Raw genomic sequence first — 23,760 nt, 5'->3', positions numbered from 1 at the left:
CTTTTGAAGCTAAGGCTTCAGCTCTCCATTTCCCCTCACAGGAGCTCCTGGTATCCTTTTGATAATCTTCTCTGTCAAGTCGGCCAGAAACAATTTCTGTTGCTTGCCACCAGAAACCCTGACTAATATGTCTGTATCAGAGAAAGAGCTACACCTCACAGTGGTTTTGTTACCGGAGAAATTGCAGGGTTCTTGTCTTCGCACAAGAAAGAATTCAGGCGTGAGACAGAGAGTAGTGGGAGGTAAATAGCAAGGTTTATTAGGGTAGGGACATCAGTAAGGACGGTTGGGCACCTCTCCAGACAGAGCCTGAAAAACTGGGGGGGGGGGGGGGAGGGGGGAAGGAGCGAGGTTACATGTTGAGTGGAGAGATTACACCTGACCAGGCCAGGCGGGCGACTCAGCAGAGAGGCAGAGGGCTTGAGCGCACAGTCCGGTTGGGGCCGGGGGTTTTTAAGGAGATGGGTCTCTGTCTTCACACATCTCCTCCTGAAACGAAGGATTTTATGGCTGTAAATATTAAGAAGCTCCTATCTGAGTTTTCCCTTGAAGGTATCAGACAGGAGGAAGCCTAGCTGGCGCCATCCAGGGTTCAGAGGAAGGGTGAGCAGGACCCTCTAGAGAATTGGGATCCGGAGCAGGGTGTTTGAAATGCAGATACTGGGCTGCATCTGGGAGATTGTGGAAGATTTGTCAGGCAGAAGGGGCGGGGACCTCCACCTGGCAGGTTATCAGGTAGAAGGGGGCAGGGCAGGATGCGAAGGCCAGGCTGCCCCTGAAACATTATCGGGATGACTTTGAGATGCAGATGCATATGCTGGACATAGATGTCTTCTCTTTAGGCCTTTATGTCACACACACATAAGCTCATAACTGACTTTCTACCTAACAGTTTTGCATGTCCACAAACTACAAGCTAATAAACAGAATGTGTCAGTTTCTAATTGATTTCATCAGGATAGACAACACATTCATTTTTTTCCCCAAAGTGAACTTTTGACCAAAGTTGTACACATTTGCTTAAGTTGTACTTGTCTTAAAAATTGCTCATCAATGGCCAATTTTCCAGTTGACATTGTATTTTGTGCCTAGAGTCCAGATGTCATAAGCCAACAGGAAACTAGACTTGCTTGAGTGAATCCTCTGAAAAAAAGCTTAATTGAAAATCATATTTATCCTTTAATCCCACGGTTCTCAACTTTTTAGTGTCAAAACACTTTCCTACTCTTAATACTGAGGATTCAGACTGCTTTTGTTTATGTGAGTTATGTCTGTCCACATTAAGAAAATGGTATTATTTGACATTCAGCAAATCTCTTTAAGAATAGTTTTGTCAAAGACAGCTGGATTCTCATACCTCCTTCTGCATTTAGTCTGTGGTGTGTCACATGTCATGTGGCCTCTGGAATACTGCACCACTTGTGGAGACTGAGCCTGAAAAGACAAACATCATCTTGCCATTATTATGAAAAAAAAGTTTGACCTCATAAACCTCTTAAAGACCTCCCCATTGTGAGGACCACTACTCTAGTGTCTGAACCTGTTCATCCCTTAGAAGTTACATTTCAGACACAGTATGCAACTGATTCATGTGGCATGGCACTTGTATGTCCTGACTGTCAGCCTAACCACGCAGTCTCATATTTCAGATTTATTCTATACACTGGACCCCACTCTTTCTATGTTGAGGTGCAATTGATGAGAAAAAGTTCTGTTCAAGAATTCAAGGAACCTTATTCTGCCACTCACTGGATATGTGATCTTGGACAGATCCTCTCTGGGCCTTATTTCTGTGCTTGCCAAAAAGATACATGTTTACCTCATAAAACTATTTAAATAAAGATCTTGAGGCTGGTGCTGTGGCTTAGTAGGCTAAGCTTCCACCTGCAGCACTGGCTTCCCATGTGGGCACCAGTTCATGTCCAGGCTGCTCCTCTTCTGATCCAACTCTCTGCTATGGCCTGGGAAAGCAGTAGAAGATGGCCCAAGTGCTTGGGCCCCTGCACCCATGTGGGAGAACCAGAAGAAGCTCCTGGTTTCTGGTTTCGGATCAGCCCAGATCCAGCCGTCATAGCCATTTGGGGATTGAACCAGCAGATGGAAGACCTTTCTCTCTGTCCCTCTCTCTGTCTGTAACTCTACCACTCAAATAAATAAAATCTTTTTTTAAAAAAAAGGTCTAATGGTATGGTATACATGAAAATGTTTACACCACTTACGTAGGATATAATATTATTTCATTATTTAAAATAATTGTGGGGCCAGTATTGTGGCACAACAGATTAAGCCATTGTTTGTAATGCTGGTCTCCCATACTGGAATGCCAATCTGAATCCTCGTTACCGCACTTCCGGTCCAGCTCCCTACTAAGATGCCTGGGGAAGTAACAGATGATGACCTAAGTACTTGGGACCCTGCCATCCTTGTAGAAGACCAGAATGGATTTTCTGGGTCCTGACTTAAGTCTTGCTCAGCCCTGGCTATTGTGGGCATTTAAGATGGAAGAGCTCTTTTTCTCTGTATGTCAAATAAATACATACACATATTTAAAAAAAAAACATAATGTAATTACATTATTGAGGATTTTTTGGTTGTTAGCAACAGAGAACCTAACTTTAAAAAGGCACAAATGCATTAGCTCATTTAAATTTTCTACCTGTGATCAGGACTTCAGGCATGGCTTGCTACAGATATTCCTGTTGCATTCTGAGGTCTGATTTATTTTCTCCATACAATCAATTTGGCTCTGTCTAGCTTCAGTCTTAGCTACCTGCTCCAATAGCCACTGAACTTTCAACTCCACCTTCTTATGTCGCACCCCCAAAGATAAAGTATCAGTTCCAGAAGCTTCCGTGAAAGACAGAAATTTTCTATCTCAGAAGTCCTCACCAAATATATCCTCTTTGGTCTAAACCAGGTCAAGTGCCCATTCCTGAACTAATCACCAAAGTCTGGTATTGAGATAAGCTGATTAGCAAAGCTAATCAAAGTATACCCTGGAGCTGGAGGTAGACTGTCTCACTCACATCAACTGGCTTAGAAATTCTGATTTCAAGCCAGAATTGCAGCATAGCATTAAGCCACTGCCTACAGTACCAGCATCCGTGTTGGCACCAGTTCTATTCCCGGCTGCTCCACTTCCAATATAGCTCCCTGCTGATGTGCCTGGGAAAGTAGCAGAAGATGGCCTAAGTGCTTGAGCCCCTGCATTCACGTGGGAGACCCAGAAGAAAGCTCCTGGCTCTTGGCTTCAGCCTGGCCCAACCCAGACTGTTGCTATCATTTGGGGAGTGAACCAGCAGATAGAAGACTTCCCTTCTCTCTCTCTCTCTCTCTCTCTCTCTCTCTCTCTCTCTCTCTCTCTCTGTAACTGTCTTTCAAGTAAATAAAATAAATATTTTTAAAATGGCTTTAAAAAAGAAATTAAGCAGGCGCCGCGGCTCAATAGGTTAATCCTCTGCCTGCGGCGCCAGCACACCGGGTTCTAGTTCCGGTCGGGGCACTGGATTCTGTCCCGGTTGCCCCTCTTCCAGGCCAACTCTCTGCTATGGCCTGGGAGTGCAGTGGAGGATGGCCCAGGTCCTTGGGCCCTGCACCCACATGGGAGACCAGGAGAAGCACCTGGCTCCTGTCTTTGGATCAGCGTGGTGCGCCGGCCACAGCGCACCAGCCGCGGCGGCCATTGGAGGGTGAACCAATGGTAAAGGAAGACCTTTCTTTTTTTTTTTAATTTTTTTATTTTTGACAGGCAGAGTGGACAGTGAGAAAGGAAGACCTTTCTCTCTGTCTCTCTCTCTCTCTCTCTCTCTCTCACTGTCCACTCTGCCTGTCGAAAAAAAATTGAGTTCAGTTAAGAAATGAGACAGTACGATTAGTTGTTTGGAAGGCAATCAACGAATATCCAGGCAACATCACATACCTGCTATTATTGACCTCCCCCCAAAAAAACCCACAACATTTTATACAATTAAAAATGTCATTAAAGAGTGTGTCTTCTAAGATATGCATCCAACAATATACATGTGTATACATATACACATGTGTATGCTTATGTGTATGAATGTATATGTTTATCCTTAGTGATAATGACTGAAGGATGAGATTATATTTCACTATGTGCCTTTGTTTATTGCTTCACTTGTTTGTTGCTTCTCTACTTTTTATGTTATAAAAAGTGTAGCATTGTATGTGAAATTTCAGTATATGAACAAGTCCAAAGTGCAATGTGAAACATGATCATTAACTATCCCATTTCCCACTCCTAGCAGCCTCTCATCTTACATTCTAGGACGTAAGACTGATGTCACCCATCATCCTTCATGTCACCTAATGAAATTCCCATCAAACAGTCGTGTCAACCTCATGAAAATTCTCCCATCTGTGTACATTTTACTTCAACATCCATAAGAATCACAAAACCCAGAGCTGTTGCTCAGAATAGAAAGCAGTCTATTTTCATTCAAATGCAGTTCTAATTTTCACTGGTTCTCTTTCCCTGTCTTCCCCTCTCCCCAAGCCCTCCATCAGCTCCCATGACCTCATCATGATATTTAGAATAATAGTCTTTTCCCACAGGTCATCAACTTCTAAAATAAATATATTTCCATCAACGGAAGCTGCAGAGTCACCGAAATTATTATACCTCGGTTCAGAGTCACAAGCTCATTAAAGACTGATTATTGTGTTTTCCAGAAAGAATGGCAGTGGAAGAATCAGAATGACTCTTTTTTATTTAACGGAGGAAAAGACTAATGTCAAAGTCAGACTTCAGAGGAGGAAGCTGATACAGCTAAAAGGTAAGAAAATGAGAAACAACAATAAAACCAATGTGTTGGTAAGCATTTTGTTGACTTATGAATTTCAACAGAAGTGAGGCATTTTGATAAGGAGAAAGAAAACTTAAGAATTGGTGTCAAGAATCCCAGATCCCATACCGTACCTTACTACCTTGTCTACCTCTTGGCCTTTTCATTTGGGTAACATGAATGATAGCAAATGACTGGCATCCTTCCACTGCCCTCCCCTTCCACTTCCTGGCAGTCATCACCAATCCATCCCAGCATCCTTTCTCAGAGAGCCAAGATGTGGTCTGAGAATCAACAGTGATCCAGCCAATCACCCTTCCTTTACCAAAATGAGCACATGAGGCTATCTATTATCTGAAGCTAAAGGTGTCTCTAATGCCCTCAAAATTCTGACATTCTGATTTCCCTTTGCAACCCAGGCTTACATTATTTGCTAAATGCTCACAACTGGCATTTAACCATCAATCCTAATATAATTAGAATCATTTATAAAAACAATTGATAGTTATTTAAAATGCTCACTATGGAGAGGAGTTTGACACATGTCAACGTGTTCAGCATGAAATGTCAGAAGGACTGTCGTGTACAAGAGACAGTAAAATCTGTGTAAGCCCAAGAGCTAAAGCTAGAAGCCCCTTTACAGGAAGTTACAGGTGATGTTTGCAGGCAATGTATTGACCCATAGGAGAGCTATTCTTTATTTTTGGAGGTGTTATTAGTTCAGCCACTTACTGGCCTGGCTTTAGAATACAGGATATAGGGCCAATTGAGTTATGTGAGGATGACCCCATTGTAAGAAATTTATGGTATGGTGAGGCTTATGGTATGGTATGGTGACCACACATATAGTCCAATCTAATAGGGGTGTTCACCCCACAGCTCCAAACACAGGCAGCCCTCTTCCTCTCTTCCCTCCTGGCCTCCCAACTGCCCTGCCTTCCTTCATACAAGTCTCCCTCCTGTTGTTTTCCTGCTAAGAACCTTGTAGTATTGGTCTGCACAGACGTATATGTAGATAATGGGAAGAAAGTGTAAGTGGCATAAACCAAGTATCATGAGAATGCACAGCAAGGAGAATAGATTTGGTATGATGACATTGACAGAAATCTCCCAAAGAATATGGCTTCAGCACTGCACTTTGAGATGGGGTTGAAGTGTAATGTTCAGAATTAAAAAGGAAAGGCCCTCCAGGCAGGAAAAGAGTATGAGCAAAGGTACTGGGCTAAGAAAATGTTGAAGCAGGGAGGCCATGAAGATGGAAGAGATAAAGTTGGAAACCTAGGTGTTAATAAGGCAATTTAGGCATTCTTACATTGTACCTTACATTGGACCCCGCTCCTCAGCTTTCTGAGACTAGTCTTGCCCCAGTCTTTCCTCATGCCTGCATGAGTAAAGGAGAGGGTGGAAAACAGGCACAGCTCATCTGATCAATGGGTTTGGGAGGAGAAAATGGGTGCAGGTAGCTCAGCTCCTGGGGGCCCACCTGTCCTCAGAGCACCTGTGCTCTGGGCTGCTCCCTGCCATGGCATCAAAGGCAAAGGTGTCCTCCACTTGGTTGTTTTCATGGTGCCCGCAACCAGGTGCCTGTCTAATTCAGGAATGGACATGTTACAGAGTCTGCTTAGCTGGGTCCCTGGGACATTAATGGCACAAAAACTATGATTCTCACAGGAACAAGCTTTGCCCCTTAGAAGGGGAACAAATCCATGTGAACATGTACCCCGCTAACCCTTAGTATAAACATTTAAAACATACATGAAACAGTATTCTGAGTATGTGTCCTTCTGTGAAGCCCAATGGCATGTGTCTATTGCCAAAAGGATCAGCCAAATAAGCTTTCATATATTGTGGAGCTCAGGATGGTGGTGGAAAAACAGATGGCTTTCCTGTTGGGAAATAAACATCAAAGAGAGAAGAATGTGTCCTTTGAGTTTATATATGAGTCCACAAAGCTCTGCTTTCTTAGCCAAACACAACCACACCCCCAGGAACCTCCAGTTATCAAATATTAGCATTTATTAAAAATTTCCCCTGGAAGATCAGGGCTCAGTTGCAACGTGTCAAGATGGAAGGGAAGTAAAAATCCAAAACGAAAAAAAAAAAAGAAATGCCTTAGTGCTAAGGAGAAGGAAGAATGGTGAAACAATTCAAGTTTCCTGGCAGTTTCTCCAATTAACTAGTATGACCTAGAGCAGAAAATTAAACAAGAGCTCCTTTTTAAAGCAAGTTGGTGCTCACTCCTGAAGTAATAGATCTTAACCCCAGTGAGGCTAGGACCACTGGAGCCCTGGCTTCAAATGTAGATACAAGAATCATACTCAAAGTGGATAATATTATAATGCACCACAACAGAGAACATTAGACAGATGCATACTGTGTCTGTCAAGGAATATTGTTTGCAAGTTATTGGAACCTCCCTCGAACTGTCTTGCCACAAATGGAATGTATGGGCTGCCATGACTTGACAGCCCTGCAGGAGTGCGAGTTTCAGGCATGATTGGTGGTCAGAAGGACCTGGCTCTTTTCCATCTCTTGACTGCACACCTAGGTGATGTCTCCTGAGAGCTTCCACATCCTGACTTACTTCCTTCTTCCTTGAGACCCAACAGGAAAAAAGAGCTATGATTTTGCCCAACAGTTCTCTTCAGTCAAAATTAGGTCAGATATCCATCCCTAGCCAATCACATCAGCCAGAAGGATTAAAGGCCAGACTGGACACCCACAGGCTCACTCCTGAAGTAAAAGGTGAAGTCAGTACCACTGACTTGAGACATACGGGTTGTGAGGGGAGTTCTTAGCAGGAGCCACTGGAGGAAGATCAGGCACAATAACCAGAAGAAACATAATGAATGCTTCCTGGGAAAACAAATGCCTGCTATAAAATGTCAGAACACATGGTCCTTCATCTTCTGCTAGGTCTCCTCAAGGGAGAGTACTCACTACCTTGTGCAGGCTATCTATTCCATTTTTGTACTAACTTTCTAGAAAAATACATAGGGTCATGTATAACTTCCACAAACTATCTGAGACTTTGCTCTCAGAAAACCACAGAGGGGGCCTAATCAGACACACAGCAGCCCTTGAAATCATCATGAACAGTTTTCATGAGCTTCTCAAGTTTCCATTCTTGCAGACAAACCATTCCAGTTTCCTCAGCTGTTCTTTTGACATTCCATCCTCCTTATGAGCTCTGACTGTCAACATACTTCTTAGATTAGAGCAGAAGCATCCCATCCATGGATTGCAACATAGTAGACTCACAGTTCACATAGAAGGTGGACCCTAAAATCAGCACATGGCAAAAAAAAAAAAAATGGGTGTTTCCTAAATTATGCTCCAAGAGAGATGCCACTTTGAAGAAGAGCATTACTACCTCTGAAGCCATTCACACCTACAGGTTTTCTCTGATGATGGAGCAGATCCCTGCTCTTGGCTGGATCACACAATTGATTGCTTCATTTAGGGAGCTGCTTACACTGTAAACTCAGCGTTAATGTCTGTACCTATATATAGCAGAATCAGACTCAAAACAGGGAAGTACTCAAACTCAGAGAGACACAAAGGAAATGAAGCTAGCATATTAACGATTCCCAGCTTTGATTCACACTGAAGCATACACTCATTGAGTGGCAGGCAAGCAAAAATTCTGTACAATTTAACCTCTTTCTGTACATAGGTATATATATGTATATATATATATATTTGTACATATATATAATATTTATCAACAAGTATGAGTATATCCCTCTCCCCTTCCTCCTAGTCTAGCTGTTCCATCCAAATCCCTAGACTAGAAAGAAGACTTCACTATTCTTCTGTTAACAAAAAAGTATTACACCACCGTATTTTTAGCAATCCTTTCACATTAGTTTATATAAAACCTACTTTCAGTCAAACTTCCAGGGCTTATAGTGTTTTAACAGAAGGACAGTTATCATATCAGATCTCCCTAATATTCTATTTATGTAATCAGTTATTACAACCTAAATATTGTACCTTAATATCTACTCCTACTCAATTTTATCCTGCTGATTTCACCAATGATTCATGTCTTCAATGATTATTTGGGGATCCCAGTCCTGTCACAGCTTGCATTCATTACCCCTTCCCAGGTTAGTGTCGGGAAAAGAACTAATGACCTATGATTCAACCCAAATATTGCCAAAAGTACAGACCAAATAGAGAGAGCCTATGTGCAAGGTCCTGAGACAACTCATCAACCTCTTCATTCTTACTTGTCAGATATAGTTGATTTCCCAGCAAAAAATAAAGGGGCGGGGACATCCTAGTCACATATCTTTTCATCCCAAAAAGATGCTACCACAGTTCTACTGAAGCCCAGATTACCTGTGCATGTAGTTCCCCAGAGCCATCAGTATCATAAACCCTTTAAAAACAAATGAGTCGCATCTGGGGTGATTCTTAGAGAACTAGGCTGAATCACACAAACCACTCCTTAATCCGATTGCTCATCACTGTACAAAAGCTCATTCTCGAATTTTGCTGCCACAAGTGGAAGCTTGTTATCAATCTATTTCATTAAGTTCCAATGAGAATCACTTTTCTGGGTTGAGCATTTAATTGGACTGTCCAGGTGTGATCCCCAGCTGCAAGCAGCTCCTGACAGCTACCGTCTGCAGCAGCCCCTGGAAGGAAGCAGTGATAGATTGGGTATTGGGGTTGCTACCTTCCATGTGCGAGACCAGGATTGTGTTCCCTGCTCCTGGGTTCAGTCTTGGCCCAGTCTCAGACATTGCAAGCATGTGGGGAATACACAGGAAGATGAGAATGCTCGCTGTGTGTGTGTGTGTGTGTGCGCGCACGTGCGCGCACGTGCCTGCCTCTCAAATTAATTGTTAATTAACTTAAAACATTTTTAACCACCCAAACCAATTTAAAATTGTTCATCAGTTTTCCAAAATTTTACATCAAGCTCAGGTTCATTCTAGCAGAAATGCAGAAATACTAAAGAACTAAAAGAGCTTGAATGTTATCTGTCTCTGATCTATGGTGTCAGTGTTCCCAGTGACTCCCAGTGAAAGGATTAGGCATCAAGTAGGCCCTGTTTCAGTAGGAATTTTAGGAATTAGTTACCTAACTCAGCATGCTTCGGTCAGGACTGCACTTTCAACCTGGGCCCAGAACAAAGATTCCCAGTGAGTGCAGGGAGGCAGTGACTCAGGGCCAACGTGCAACACAAGAAAGAAATGGACCTTCACTGCTGTCAGCACTAAGACCAGGGGGTCATTGTTGCCACTGAAAAGCTGAAGAATACTAGCTCATCTTCACCCTTCAAATACAAGGAAATTGAGGTCCAAAAACTTTAGGTGATTAGTCAATTAATGTAACTACTTAATAATTACCCCTAGAGCTTGAATTCTGGACTACTAATAGTCACTAATTTAACCTTCAGTAGATGCATGTTGAAATTTTATCAAGTAATAAAGGAGAAAGATCTTAAATTTAATGAGGAAACCACTCTAGTGAAGCTACTGTGGTCACTGTACTGATATTAACAGGAGACCTTCATGATAAGAACTAAGTAATGTTATGCGAGAATTTAGACATCCAGAAGAATTCCTGGGCACATCTTAAAATTGCTGTTAGTTTGGACATTTTCAGCTCAACAATCCTCACACACTCACCATGAACCTACTGCAGTGTGGGTTCTGAATGCTTAGGTAGAAGACCCATACTCCATACAGCATAACCAAACTTACAGCCTATGCTACTGTTCTTCCAGTGTGAGCTGAGCAAGATCTCTCTGGTGGATCAGCTCTGTATTATTTTCCCTCTTCTCATGTATTCAGTGTGAAGTTAGTTTAGTAATACTCTTCAGAAATCTTATGGTGGAAAAATTTTCTCGATTTCGCTTAAGTCAGTATTTTCCCAATTTATTTGATCATGGAATCCCCATTTTGAACCACATATGTTGCATTCTGCAAAACTGTACAGCTTCGTGGACACAGTACTCTGCCCCTGTGCCCAATACTACTTGCACTCTTTGTGCCAATCAGGCCAGTCACAAGGTGGGGTGTCACCACCACCTCCCTTTTAAAACCGATTGACCTTGAGTCCTCCTATGCTCTGGTCCTTTTCTTTGATTTCCACCTATGTAATTACTTCCTTGGCTCATGGCTACTGGAGAGAGAATAGCTGGATGCAGCTCTCACACCAGTCCTGAGTAAGTTAATTTCATGTTTATCAGGTGGGAGCTTCCTGGAGCAGGCCAGGAGGTGGGACTATTTTGGTCCGGGTAGGCGGTAAATCACAGCACGGAGACAGCTGCCTACTCCTCCGACTGTGAGGCTGCCCTGTGAGATGTTCTCACTCTGCAGCGCTGCTGCTTGCTCTTCTAGAATGTCACCCTAACTCAACAGAACTGGAACAGAGCTGCGCTATGTGACTTGCTTACATAATGGACTCAGCCTCCCTTGTTTGCACATTCTTTCTGCTTGGAGTTTCAGGAGCCCAAAGGTCAAAGAATTCATAGCATAGAGACGACTCTTCTGGTCCAATACCCTCATTTTGCCGATGAGAAAGCTGAGGTACCAAGAAGCCCTATGACATAGCCAAGATCAGTAAATTACTATGGAAGCCCGAGGTTGTGGGCCCTCAAAACCAAGATGTTTTCAATTCTGTAATGAAGTGTCAGTAACAGCAAAGAGCTGGAACAAATACAAAAGCTATCCATGCATAAGCGTTTCTGGTATGAAAATACATACATGTAAATGGGTATTCTGAGAAGTACAGAGTGTACCTGAGGGCACTTGACACAGCAGTTGAGATGCTGCTTGTGATGCCTGTGTCCTTTATCAGAATGCTGATTCCAGCTTCCTGTCAGTGCACACCCTGGAAGGCAGCTAGTGGTTATGTCCCTGCCACCCCTGTGGGAGATCCAGGTTTGGTTGCCAGCTCTGAACTTAAGCCTAGCCCAGCCCTAGCTGTTGCGGGTATATGGGGAGTAAACGGTGGGGGAGAGATCTCTCTGTATCTGCCTCTGTCTCTGTCTCTATGTCTTTCAAATAAAATGAAAACAAATAAATAAAAAAATTTAAATAATAATAAAAATTACAAATAACATGCTTATGATTCTGCAACTTATTTTATTTTGCTATTCATTCAATGATGTTTAAATGTCTCCCTTGTGGCTACAGATGAGGTACATCCTTGTGAAGCCCAGGTTTTACTGCTTAGGACCCTGTCTTCTCGTCATCTCTGCTGAGCAGTGAAGTCAGAGTAACCTTTTAAACTGTCGATCAGATTCTGTTACTTCAACAGAGGCCTCTGTTTACCCCCTTGAGAAAGGACAAACTGCTCAGCCTGATGTCCCAGGCCTCAGGCGACCTTGTTCCTCACTCCCTCCCTGGCCTCACCTCCCTACAGCACCACGGACTTCTTTCGGTTCCTTAAAGGCATTAGGCTACTTTCCCTACTTCTTGGACTTCTAGAATGTTCTTTCTTGTTATGTAAATATCCGCATACATGCACACATACATGTACACCCTTGCTCACATTTGTACATACTCTTATACACGCACATACCTCGTTTTATCTTGAAAACTCAAAGACTTCTAACCCCCAGGCCAGACTATGTCAGAACGACTACTACTCACCCTTACAGCAGCAATTTTTCTTTAAGTTTTCATCCCAGTGTATATACAGGTAAATATTTGTAGAAATTATTTGGTGATATTTCTTTTTTATAAACTGTAAAATCCATGGGTCTGCTTTGTGCATTTTTCTTTCCTCTTCATTAAACACAGTAGCTCATAAATAGTAGAGCCTCAATTCATATTTAGAAAACAAATGAATAGATGGAATAAAGAGTATTGCAGGTTCTGAAGGAAATTTTGCCAAGGAAAAGATCCACGCTGCCCTGGATAAGTCTACACCTAGAATCAAGAGAAAAAGTACAAAGTGAAGGACCCAAACTCAAATTTGATAAGAATAACACCTTTTTTTAAAGTTTTATTTATTTATTTGAAAGTCAGAGTTACACAGATAGAGGAGAGGCAGAGAGAGAGGGGGGTCTTCCATCCCCTGGTTCACTCCCCAGTTGGCCACACGGCCAGAGCTGCACTGATCCAAAGCCAGGAGCTTCTTCTGGGTCTCCCACATGGGTGCAGGGGCCCAAGGTCTTGGGCCATCTTCTACTGCTTTCCCAGGCCACAGCAGAGGGCTGGATCGGAAGTGGAGCAGCCAGGTCTCAAACCAGTGCCCATATGGGATGCTGGCACTGCAGACAGCGGCTTTACCCACTACGCCACAGTGCCAGCCCCAGAATAACACCTCTTTATTGTTTTTTTCAATCAATTTCCCACTCTGAGCCCTCATCTGTCAGGCTGGAAGTGGAGGTATGAAACCCTATTGGAGTACCCCATCCTTGTCACCTCCAAGCCGTGGTTAAGAACAAAGTTCAATCAAGTGATACACCAAGAATAGAAAATGGGTGGGCTCTCCAGCCCACTATGGAAACAACTGATGTCTTCCAGGTCCTCTTGGTGACCCCGGAAGCATGGCAGGCCTGGGCCCTTTCCACGTCCTACATGGGACACAGACTGCTACTGTGATTCAGGCCCCCAGTCCCAGGGGTCCTGTCCTCCTGCAGATACCGACTGCCTTCCTCTGGGGTCTCCTTAGGGTGCTCCCACAGACTCATAGGCCCATGTGGCCCAATAGCAGAAAACACTACTTTTTAAGAATGCGCCTAGGAGATGCATCCCCTGGTCCTTACCCTGGTCTGCCCTTGTCCAGACCACTCTTTTTTCTCTGTTCCAGGGGAGTAACTTGTTTCTTTGCTTCCTTTCCCTGAGGACAACTAACAGCATCCCTTCAAAGGGGGCAGAGGAGCTGTGGGCTACAGGCTACTTCTGCTGATAGCAGTCTCCGAATCTAGAAGCCCAAAATAGCCAAGCTGCCTGCTTCAAATGAGGAAGAAGAAGAGAATTGAGAGAGCTCAAAAACAAAGTAATATTTCAGTAAATTATCTTGCCTTACAAGTCATTTTGACACTTTATATGCCCCCACTTCCTGCCTGAGCCTTAGCCAAATGCCATTTGCAAGAAGATTCTGCACAGAATGAGAGGGAATTAGGGCCAGAGGAAAGAGAAGGACTTGAACAGAGACTTGGGGAGGACTAAGATGACCAAGAGGCAGAGGTGTTATGTGTTAGTCATCCTTTTGTTTCTATAACAAACTATCTAAGGAGGGCTAACATTATAAAGAAAAGACATCCATTCTGGCTCATGATTCTGGAGATGCTACATCTATGGGCCCCATGTGGCAGTGGCCTTCTGGCTAGCAGAGTCCTGAGGTGGCACAGAATATCTCTCAGTAGGAAACAGAAAGCACACATGTCTGTCCGTATCAATCTGTGGTCTCCCCCTCCTCCTAAACCACTAGGATTCAATCATGCAGGCTCCACTCTAACAACCTAATCTAATCTTAATCCCTTCCCAAAGACCCTGCCTCTGAAAACCATAATTAAATGAAGTTTCCACATTCTTAGTTTGAGGTTTAAACTTCTTCGTGAGTTCAGGAACCAAATCATATTCAAACCATACCATGAAGCACCAAGTGGGACACCCACCATAGCCTACACTAGAAGACTCCTCCTCGGAGTCCTGACTGGCCCCTTCCCTGCCTATACTGCCTCATAGGACTTTTACAAGACCATGTTGGGAAAGCTCTTACATCTCCAGGGAAATTCAACATGGTTTACTCTGGAGATAATGAGAATGGCAAAATTAAAGAAGGGAATCCTGTAAAATGTAGGTGATACATGGTGGGTGAAACCAGCCATGTCAGTATTAGACTACTGGGTAAAAGAAACTTCAGGCCCTGTTCCTCACAGCCAATCAACCAGAAGGGTCGTCTCATCCCATGGAAAACCAAAGACATAAATACATCAAATGGGGAGATTTGTTCAAGTAAGCTGTAACATCTTAGTACTTAGAAGGCAAGCCAAAGGGTAGACTGTGAGGGCATGGCCTGAAAATAGAAGATAGCCATACACTCTCCCACCCACAAAGCTTTCACCTGAGCTCAACTGCTATCTCTGGCAGCTCCCAGCCCTCCCAGGAAGAGCTTCCCAGCTTCCACGCTGGTGCCAGCCCTCAGGTGAACTGCATGAGACTGGGATGACTTGTTTCCTTAGCTGATCTGTAGCAACCCAGCTGGCTCATGACTCAAAGAAATTCTTCCTTCAGTTCATCTGGCACATGAATCAAGACGCAGGCTGTGGTCAGTAGAGCCACTGATTACACAGAACCCTGAGCTCAGTGCAGTGTCATCTAGGATAGGGTATCTCCTTACCACGCACCCCACTCAGCTGGAAAGCTCCTGGACCCTGGTAGTGATAAGCAGGGTGATTGAAAAGGCTTCGCCTCACTTTGTCCTAGACAGACATAAAATCCCCAGAGGACTAAATACCAACGACTGTGTTGGCCCTCAGTGAGTATTTGTCAAGCATTCATTGTGTTAGTTTCATATCGGTAATTAATTGCCTGGCATCTTGTAATTATTCGAGGTGCTGTTTTGAATACTCTTCCTCTATGATTACAGCCTAGGTAAAGAACCCAACTAACACGAGGAGCTCCATTCATTCAATAACCATTGACTGAGCACTCTGTGTAAATCACTGATGGGCAACAGCTGAGACCAGAACCCTTCCCTTCACAAGGCTATGCTTTCATGAGCACAATGAGAAATTAACAAGCAACTCGCTGTGAAGTGCTATCAATATTAAGGAAAGCTGAGGAATGCCAAAAGAGGGGCTCTTTGATTACAGCATGCTATTCAAAAAAGACCCCCTGGGGGAGGCAGAAGGGTGGGAAGGTAGGAGATAGTCCCATGCTGTAAAAACTTAGAGAACAGATCTTGGGCAGCCAGACCAGCTCAGAAGCTGGATGTGATGAACTCACATTTGCATCCCAGCGATACAACTCACTGTGGTTTGATGCTGCACACCTTCCTCACATGGAGCCTCAGTTTTATCACCTGTGATAAGATTGTGATAATCACAATACCTATTTCAGAGGCCAGCTGAGTGGACTGAGTTCATAAAAAAAGGAAAACTCTTACTTAGCTGAATAAAGTCTCCATTTACAATAATTAATATTCTTGCTAATATCACAGGAGCTTAGCTGAGGGTAGAATGAAAGAAATCATAATAAATCATCCAAATATAGTGAAGTCATGAGACTTGCGAATAGGTTGTGTCCAGGTAATTGAGAAGTAAAAAGAATCAACAGTGATTCTGTCATAAATAAGCAGAGTGCAAGCCGCAATAAACCCTGAATCAGAGCATTAGAAGACCTGAGTTTGACTCCTGGCTCTGACATTTCGTAGCCAGCTTATGCTTATACTGCAAAATCACTTGACACTACGAACCTCAGTTTCCACACCTGCAAAATGGAGAAAATGTCTGCTCTGCATACCTCACAAGGTGGTACTGCAAAGCAAGCAACATGTAGGGTGTGGAGGACTTTTAGTCACATTGCAAAATTTTCCAAGGGGTGAATTGCTATTCTAAAGGTTCTACTTTGGGAAATCAGAAGTATGTGCTTTGGGCAGAACTTTCAATGATGGAAAAGAAATTCTAAATTTTCACCACCTTGTTTTACTTACTTTTAAAAGTTCTAAGACTGTACTTTTTAAATTTGATTGTGCCTACAAATCACCTGGGAAGCTTGGTTAAAAAGTAGAGCATGGTTTGGTATGTCTGGAACGGGGCCTGGGTCTCTGTATGTGCAACAAGCTCACAGGTGGCACTGTAGCTGCTGGTCCATGGACCAGACTTTGAGTAGCAAGGTTCCCTAGAGAACCACACAGGCAAAGTGGCCACATTCTTCAGCGTGAGCTGACAGTGTAGACTATGGGGATAAGTGTGAGCCTGTTCAGAACCCACCGCTGTTGGCCAACCACTTGCCCTTCCTTTATTAACAATCGCTCTCTGCTACCTGCTGAAATTCAAGTGCTATCCTAAATGCTTGTCAAGTATTTACTCAAATAATCCCTGCAAAATCCCTACCTGTTACTACTATTGTCCCTATCTTACAGAAAAGGAAATCAAGGTCCAGAAAGGTTAAATTATTTGCCCAAGATCACACAGCACGCAGTCCTTACATCTGGAAATACAGAGCTGAATCCAGAGTGGAGGGTAATAAAGCAGTGCTCAATCTGTGATCAGCTTCCCCTGAAGGCTGCTCATGGCTGGGTCAGTCCATCCCACCCAAAGATCCTCTCTCGTCAATTCTATGAGCCACCTAGGATCTGTCCACTCACCATTTCCCTTTGCATATCACAGGGCTTAAAACTTGGACTCTGAAGCCAGACTGCCTGGATTCAGATCTTGGCCTCACACTAACTAGTTATTTTACTGCTGCAAGGCTCAGTTTTCTCATCTGTCACATAGGGATAACAGTGGTGCCAACTGCCTGACCCAGTGGAAGAGAACTGAATGTGACCCAGCACGGTGAGCACACAGCCTGACACCCAATACACAGTATAGGTTGATCACTGTTCCTGGTATGATTATTAAGGCAAAAACAGGTCCTCAGCTCCTGCAGTGTGAAATCAGCCCACCAGCTCACAGCCATCTGACCCCCTTCCTCAGATGCTCTGAGAGGCCCCACTGGTGTGCAGGCTTGGGCAGCATGAACAACTCACACTTCTGACAGGAGCGTCAGGCCCATTGCACCTGCCAACAGTGTTTGACACTGCTTCTCTTGGAACATGGGGATGTGTCACATGTGTGGGGACCCTTTATCCTACATCAGGGAAGTGGTTAGTACAAATCTCATGATTATGGCCTGGGGCCTGCTGTGAGTCAGCCTTGCATCCCCATCACAGCAGAGATGTTCCTGAGGTTATGGTCCCCATCCCTGCCTGCCTCCAGCCCCTCCTCCTTCTAACCCTACCTGCTGTCACTGCCAGGGCCAGAAATCCCTGAGAAACCCAGAATGAAAAGGAGAGATGTTAAGTGAAGTGAATGACAATTGCCACACTGGCCCTCAAGGATAGGCTAACTGCTATTAAAAGATACTCCGAGTCATTATTGCCACATTAAGGGGACCTTGCTGATTGCAGCTAATCTCAGACTCCCTTTGTGCTTCGAATGGAGGGGAACTGCCTCCTGAAAAATCCCATTTTGTGCCTTTTTTCTAAAATTTGGTTTAAGAAAAATAGCTAGGGGCAAAATGTGATATTCAACAATTGCAAATGAGTGAGATAAGGGTTTAAGTACAGAGCAAGTGAATCACAAATAGAACTTTATTCAGTCAGGTAGACAGGAGAGACCACAGACACAGGATGACTTAAGGGCCAGAGGACTGTGAATCACTTGGTGAGCAAATTATTCCCTTTTGATTCTCTTGCACAGCCACTGATCACATCAGTGAGAAATTCTCTTTTCCTGCTGTGTATCTTCAACACCCTGTAGCACAAGACTATCTCCCTTTTTTAACAAGGAGAATAGGCCCATACTGATGGGCAACACAGCACAACCTGCTTGGGTTAAAATCCAGCCAAGAAACAAGGGACTCTGGGACCCTGGGGAAGTTAATAAACCTCTCTGTGGCTCAGTTTCTTGATCTGTACAGTGGGGTTAATAAGGATCTTTCTTCCTAGACTTACCATGAGGATTAAATGAGTAACTTTGCAACAAGCAGGCTTGACACTCTGCTGATACAAATGCCTTTATCTGGAAGTCCACAGTATCTGACTGGAATAAGGTTCCCTTCTACTCTGGTTGCTGCAGAAATCTGAGGTGGGAAAACTCCCTTTGTTCAAACAGGCACCAGAGACAGTGGAGGATCGAAGCAGTTTATTACGCCAGCGGCTCAGCTGGAATCGTTTCCCGAGAACTGAGCAACAAACCTCAGTTTCTTACAATATCTATAGGTTCATCAGCATCATACCTTAGCTGTTACAGCATTGGTGGGTTTAAATTGCAGCCTCCATAACTTGGGACCACACTTCCAATGGTTGGTGGGCCTGGTATGTTTGTAAAAGAGATACCAGGGTTTATTGGGACAGATTTATGAAAGAGTTATAGAAGCAGAACTTAGGGCTGATACCAGTGGACAGTTGCTTCACTAGTTAATTGTGAGCAGCCACTTTTCAAGGTCTGTGTTGGGAGGAGGGTTCTGCTTCTCTTTCTTTGTCTCTGGTTATGGCCGTATTTCCTGTATGTGGTGACATGATACTGGTTTTCCATTTTCAATGGAAATGTAAGAATCTATTTGTAAAAGAGATTTACTTAGCAGTCAGCCAAAAGAAGTATATGAACAGTAGTGCAGATCATAGGAGGTTGTGGCAAAAATCATGAAAATGAATGCCTATATTCCAGGAAGCCTGATCCAATTTAATCCACTCATTTTACAAGTGAGGACATAAAGTCCAGAAAACAAAGGTGAATTCCTCAAGTTCATGCAGCAAGCTGGTAACAAAGCAGTTCTAGAATCCAGAACCCTAACTCCCAGCTGAGTGGTTCTCACTACACACTTCAGGCCACTAATTTGATAATGTCTTAGAAAGGACAAGTAGGGGCCAGCACTGTGGCCTGGCTGGTAAAGCCACTGCCTGAAGTGCCAGCATCCCATATGCGTGCAGGTTCAAGTCCCAGATGTTCCACTTCCCTTCCAGCTTTCTGCTGTGGCCAGAGGAAGCAGTGGAAGATGGCACAGCTCAGACCGTTGCGGCCATCTAGGGAGTTAGCGAGCACATGGAAAACCTCTCTCTCTCTCTCTCTCCCTCCACACCTCCCTCCCTCCCTCTCACTCTGCCTCTGCCTCTCTATTATAATAATTATGCCTTTCAAATAAATAAATAAATATTTTTTTTAAAAAAAAAGAAAAGGACAAGTAAAAATACTCTTTGAAGTGAGTTTAACCCCTTTGAAGCCCTAGAACTGGGGCTATTACTACGGATATCTGCCACTACAGTCAGTCACTTTGCCATATATATATATATATGCCATATTATATATATATGCCATATTATATATATATATGTGTGTGTGTATACTGGCTACAGTACAAAATACTGTGATGACTTTTTCATTAAAGCAAAAAGGGCAGGCAAGAAGGCATTTGTCCCAATGGTGAGCTGAGGATGAATTTATGTGCTCCAGTGTAGCCTCAGCATAACAAGATTACATCCTAGGGTAAAATCAGTGCAATGGCAATTAGAAAGCAAAAAACAAATTGCTTTCCAACCCTAGGCTGAGTGGTCATTGACTCCAAAACTGAACGTTGAATTCCCAAGCCTCTTTATTGTTTCTCTTTAGTAGACAGGGCTAGGGGCCTTTTAATTTCCAACTTTGTTTAGGTGTCAATAGCTTGCCAGTACTCTAGAGACCAAGAGAGTGGGCTTAATTCTATTAGTCTGAATGAATAACCACCTCCACCCTGCACCTGCTGCCATGAGCAACATATTTAACTCCTCTGCCTCTGAACAAGTCCTTCCTCCCCCTTAAGGAGATCAGATTCATGTATGATGAATAGAATCTGGGACCAAGAGGAAGAATTTGATGTGGAACCAGAAAACCTGACTGACCCGAGAGAAGATTACTCAAAGAGTATGAGTATTCCCAGGAGTTCTACCCACCTATTACTTTGAGCTTCACAAACTCAGAAGTCTTCAGTGGCCAAACAGGCAATGAAAAAGAGAGTAGAGGGTCCTCTGAGGATAATGGGGACCTGGAGAGTGTGTGGCTCTCTAAAGGAGTAGCCACAACTCAGCTCCTGGCACTTGTTGCCTTGTGATGTAGACCCTGAATTGGCAGATATGTGCATCATTAAACTGAAGCTAGAAGCCCAGATTTCTATTTCAGTTGGTCTTATTTTCAAGTGTCAGTGACTAATTCACCTTTTCCACCCCAAAATTCAGTGTAAGCTCAACACAGGCATCAGGCTTAACACCAGATTCAGCCTGCAGGTGCCTCAGCCCTGCACCCTTCCCCCATGTCTCAGTTTCAAAGCGTGAGCAATGACTCCAAAGGCCACACTCCAGCCTGGACCTCCTCAGAGCTCAAGATCTTAACCTCTCTGCTCAAGCTCCTCCTCCCAGTTGAGGTATGTGTATGGTTCTTGTTTTGTTTTGTTCCTTTCTTTTTTTAACCAACATTTAAGGAACTGATGAAGGAAACAGGAGAAGAACTGAGTGAATGGTATCCAACATGACAGAAAAGTTAGGATAGACTCTTATTCTTCCTTTTAGACCAAACCCTGAACACAGTGCCTGGTACATAGTAGGTGCTTAATAAATGTTTATGACCAAATGAAATTAACTGGAAGACAAATAAAGACACTGTGATGTCCATAAGGAAAAATGGTCAGGATCTGAAGCACATATTATCATCTTGAAATGGAGTCAGGAATAGGAAAATGAGGTCCTACAAAGTCAAAGCCAAAGTCAAACTGGAAAGGAAAAGAAAGAGAAAATTTTAAATTTCATAGCCTTAATTAATGTTTGGATGTATCATTTGGAGATAGCCTGGATCTGAGTCAGTGCTTTACTAATTAGTAGCTATGAGATTTGGAACAAGTCATGAACCCTACTGAGTCTTGATTTCTACATATGAAAGTGAAGACTTGGCTTACCTAGCTCCTAAAGGTGATCGGGGGATCAATCATCTTTGTTGGCCAAAAAGCACCCCAGAAGAGGGAGAAGGGGACAGGAGAGTCAAGTCACATAATGGAGGATGAGTCAGAAGGACAGAGCGGAGACAACATATTTCTTGGGCTGTCTGTATCATTCAATGTGTCAAGATGGCTGGTGTCTTAGCCCTTGGCTTGAGTCACCCTGATACCTGGCCTGCTGGAAGTTTGACTCTGATTAAGCTGATTGGATAATTGAGTGGGGAGGAGCTCCTTAATTTGACCAGTAATGGGAGAAAGCTAAAACAGTAGCCAAAAGACAAGGTAAACTTCCCCACCCATCCCAAGGACAAGCGGATCATCTATGAAGCTCATCTGACAGTCTGGAAGGGCACAGTGTTGATGAAGAAAGCACACCAATGAACAGGCTCATTCAGGGTGTGAATTACTTATGTTTGTAACATGCAAGTTTACACAGGTCCATTAACAAAAATTCCATCTGGCAACCACTTTGAAACAACTACAGTCACTGTGGTTTTAAGTAGTGAGCAAGACCATAAAATAGAGCAGCCATCCTCACGCCTGCTAAGTGTCTCTCTCCTTGACCTCAGCAGCTGGAAACTGGATAAATGGATAAGAATGTGGGATTGGAAGACAGAAAGACCTGGTGCAAATCCCAGCTGAGTCACCTTTGACCACTTACCAATTCTGAGTCTTAGTTTCTTGAACTGTAAAGTGGGGATAAAAGTAGTAGCAACTTTCCAGAGAGCTTCTTGGATTAAATGAGATGACTTTGGCAAGACTCTGGGCACAGTTTTTCTATCAAGAAAAGTGCCACAGAAATGCTAACATAGCCACATCTATAGTCACTTTGAATGGCATCTTAGATGCAGTCCATTTCTTGCTGAGATCTGGAGGATTCTAGACTATTAAAAGCAGAAAGACTTCATTAGAATGAAGAGATTTACTTTCTTGAAACCAGAATGAATCTTTATGGGATGTAACAAACTCTTTCAGGAGACAAAGAGAACCCTAAATTACAAACACTCTAGGCCACCCGTGAGCTCTTCAGCCAGAAGAGATCCATTTTGATCTGCTTTCTTATACTGGTGTTGGGTGTAGGGTTTCTCTTGAGGAAAGGTTTTCATTAGCATAAGAGATCCAAACTCTTCATGATATGAAAGAGAGGAGCTGAAACCCAGAGAGAAGTAACTTTCCTGTGGATATATTGTGAATATGTCTCAGACACAGGGCTGGCTTTTATGTCCCTCCAAAATTTAGTAAATAAAATTAATAATCTAAATGATTAATTATTAGGAAATTAGTATCTCCAATGCAACTATTTTGTCCTTAATCAGATCAATGTTACACTTAGCCCAGTGTGTTTCTTCTCCTTTAAGATATTATTTAAAAGTGCCCATCTCACATGCAGAGACATGGAGAATCTCACTTAGGTGCATATATACCTGTGTCTGGGATCTGCAATATACCCCCAAGAATCTTTGCATTCTGTTGTTTTGCTTTTGCTTTAATTTTCAAACTGGTTCATAGAAAAATAAACCAAGCCAATTCAAAGCAGATAAGGAAGAAGGAAGGGGATTACAGTAAAAGCAATCTATGAAATCCCAAAATAGAAGGGCTCTGTGTGTGTGTATATGTGTATATATATATATATATATATATATATATATATATAAAATGACTACCCCCAGGAAAGCCATTAAATTATCTTTGTCACATACTCATGAACTGGCAGCTCAAGAGTATTTTCTTAGCTAGGCCCTGTGCCTAGCACTTACACCTGTTTTTGCATTTAAACCTCTCAAGAATCCTAAGAGGCAGATATTATTTTTTCATTTTACACATAAAGAATGAGATACTGAGAGAATTAAGAGAATAACAGAGCCAAGATTACAAGAAAAAAGGCAGAACTGGAATCTGTATTCACATCAGTGTGAATCCAGAACTCTTGCTCTTATCCATGATCTACAGGTGGACTCCCCTACAAATTCAACTAGGTATGTCCAAACAAGCAAACACAACAGGAAGAGGGAGAGGGAGAGGGAGAGGGAGAGCGAAAGAGGAGAGAGATAAGTCAACAGAGTCTGGGATCCCACCTGTCCTTCCACCCACAGATCATGGGTCCAGGATGAGTGTCAGGGAGATGTGCTCTGATGGTCAAACACAGGCATATGCCTTTTATAGCATCATCCTTACTGCAGGCAGAGAGTGACTCCGGGATTTAAAGACACATTTTTTCATTTCACCAAAATCTAAGCCAGCTACGTCATCTGGGGCTCTGAGAAACAGCAGCATTCTGGTCCAACTTCGGGAAAAAATGACTGTGTTTG

General features: G+C 43.2%; 1 long non-coding RNA gene across 2 annotated transcripts in view; it reads right to left on the bottom strand.

Annotated features, from left to right (window-relative positions):
• Window positions 1–23,760, bottom strand: part of LOC133758511 (uncharacterized) — a 181,876-nt gene that overhangs the window by 95,468 nt on the left and 62,648 nt on the right. The window contains exons 2-3 of one of the 2 annotated variants that reach the window (XR_009865804.1): window positions 1,358–1,434; window positions 244–489 (exon numbers count right to left, since the gene is read on the bottom strand). This is a non-coding gene — a long non-coding RNA (uncharacterized LOC133758511). Of the gene's footprint in view, window positions 1–243; window positions 490–1,357; window positions 1,435–23,760 lie in introns of those variants that run through there. The other variant, XR_009865803.1, reaches the window with a different exon arrangement.

This window comes from Lepus europaeus, chromosome 4, assembly GCF_033115175.1.
Source record: "Lepus europaeus isolate LE1 chromosome 4, mLepTim1.pri, whole genome shotgun sequence".
In the NCBI taxonomy this organism is placed as follows: Eukaryota; Metazoa; Chordata; class Mammalia; order Lagomorpha; family Leporidae; genus Lepus; species Lepus europaeus.
This window is presented reverse-complemented; position numbering and strand designations above follow the sequence as displayed.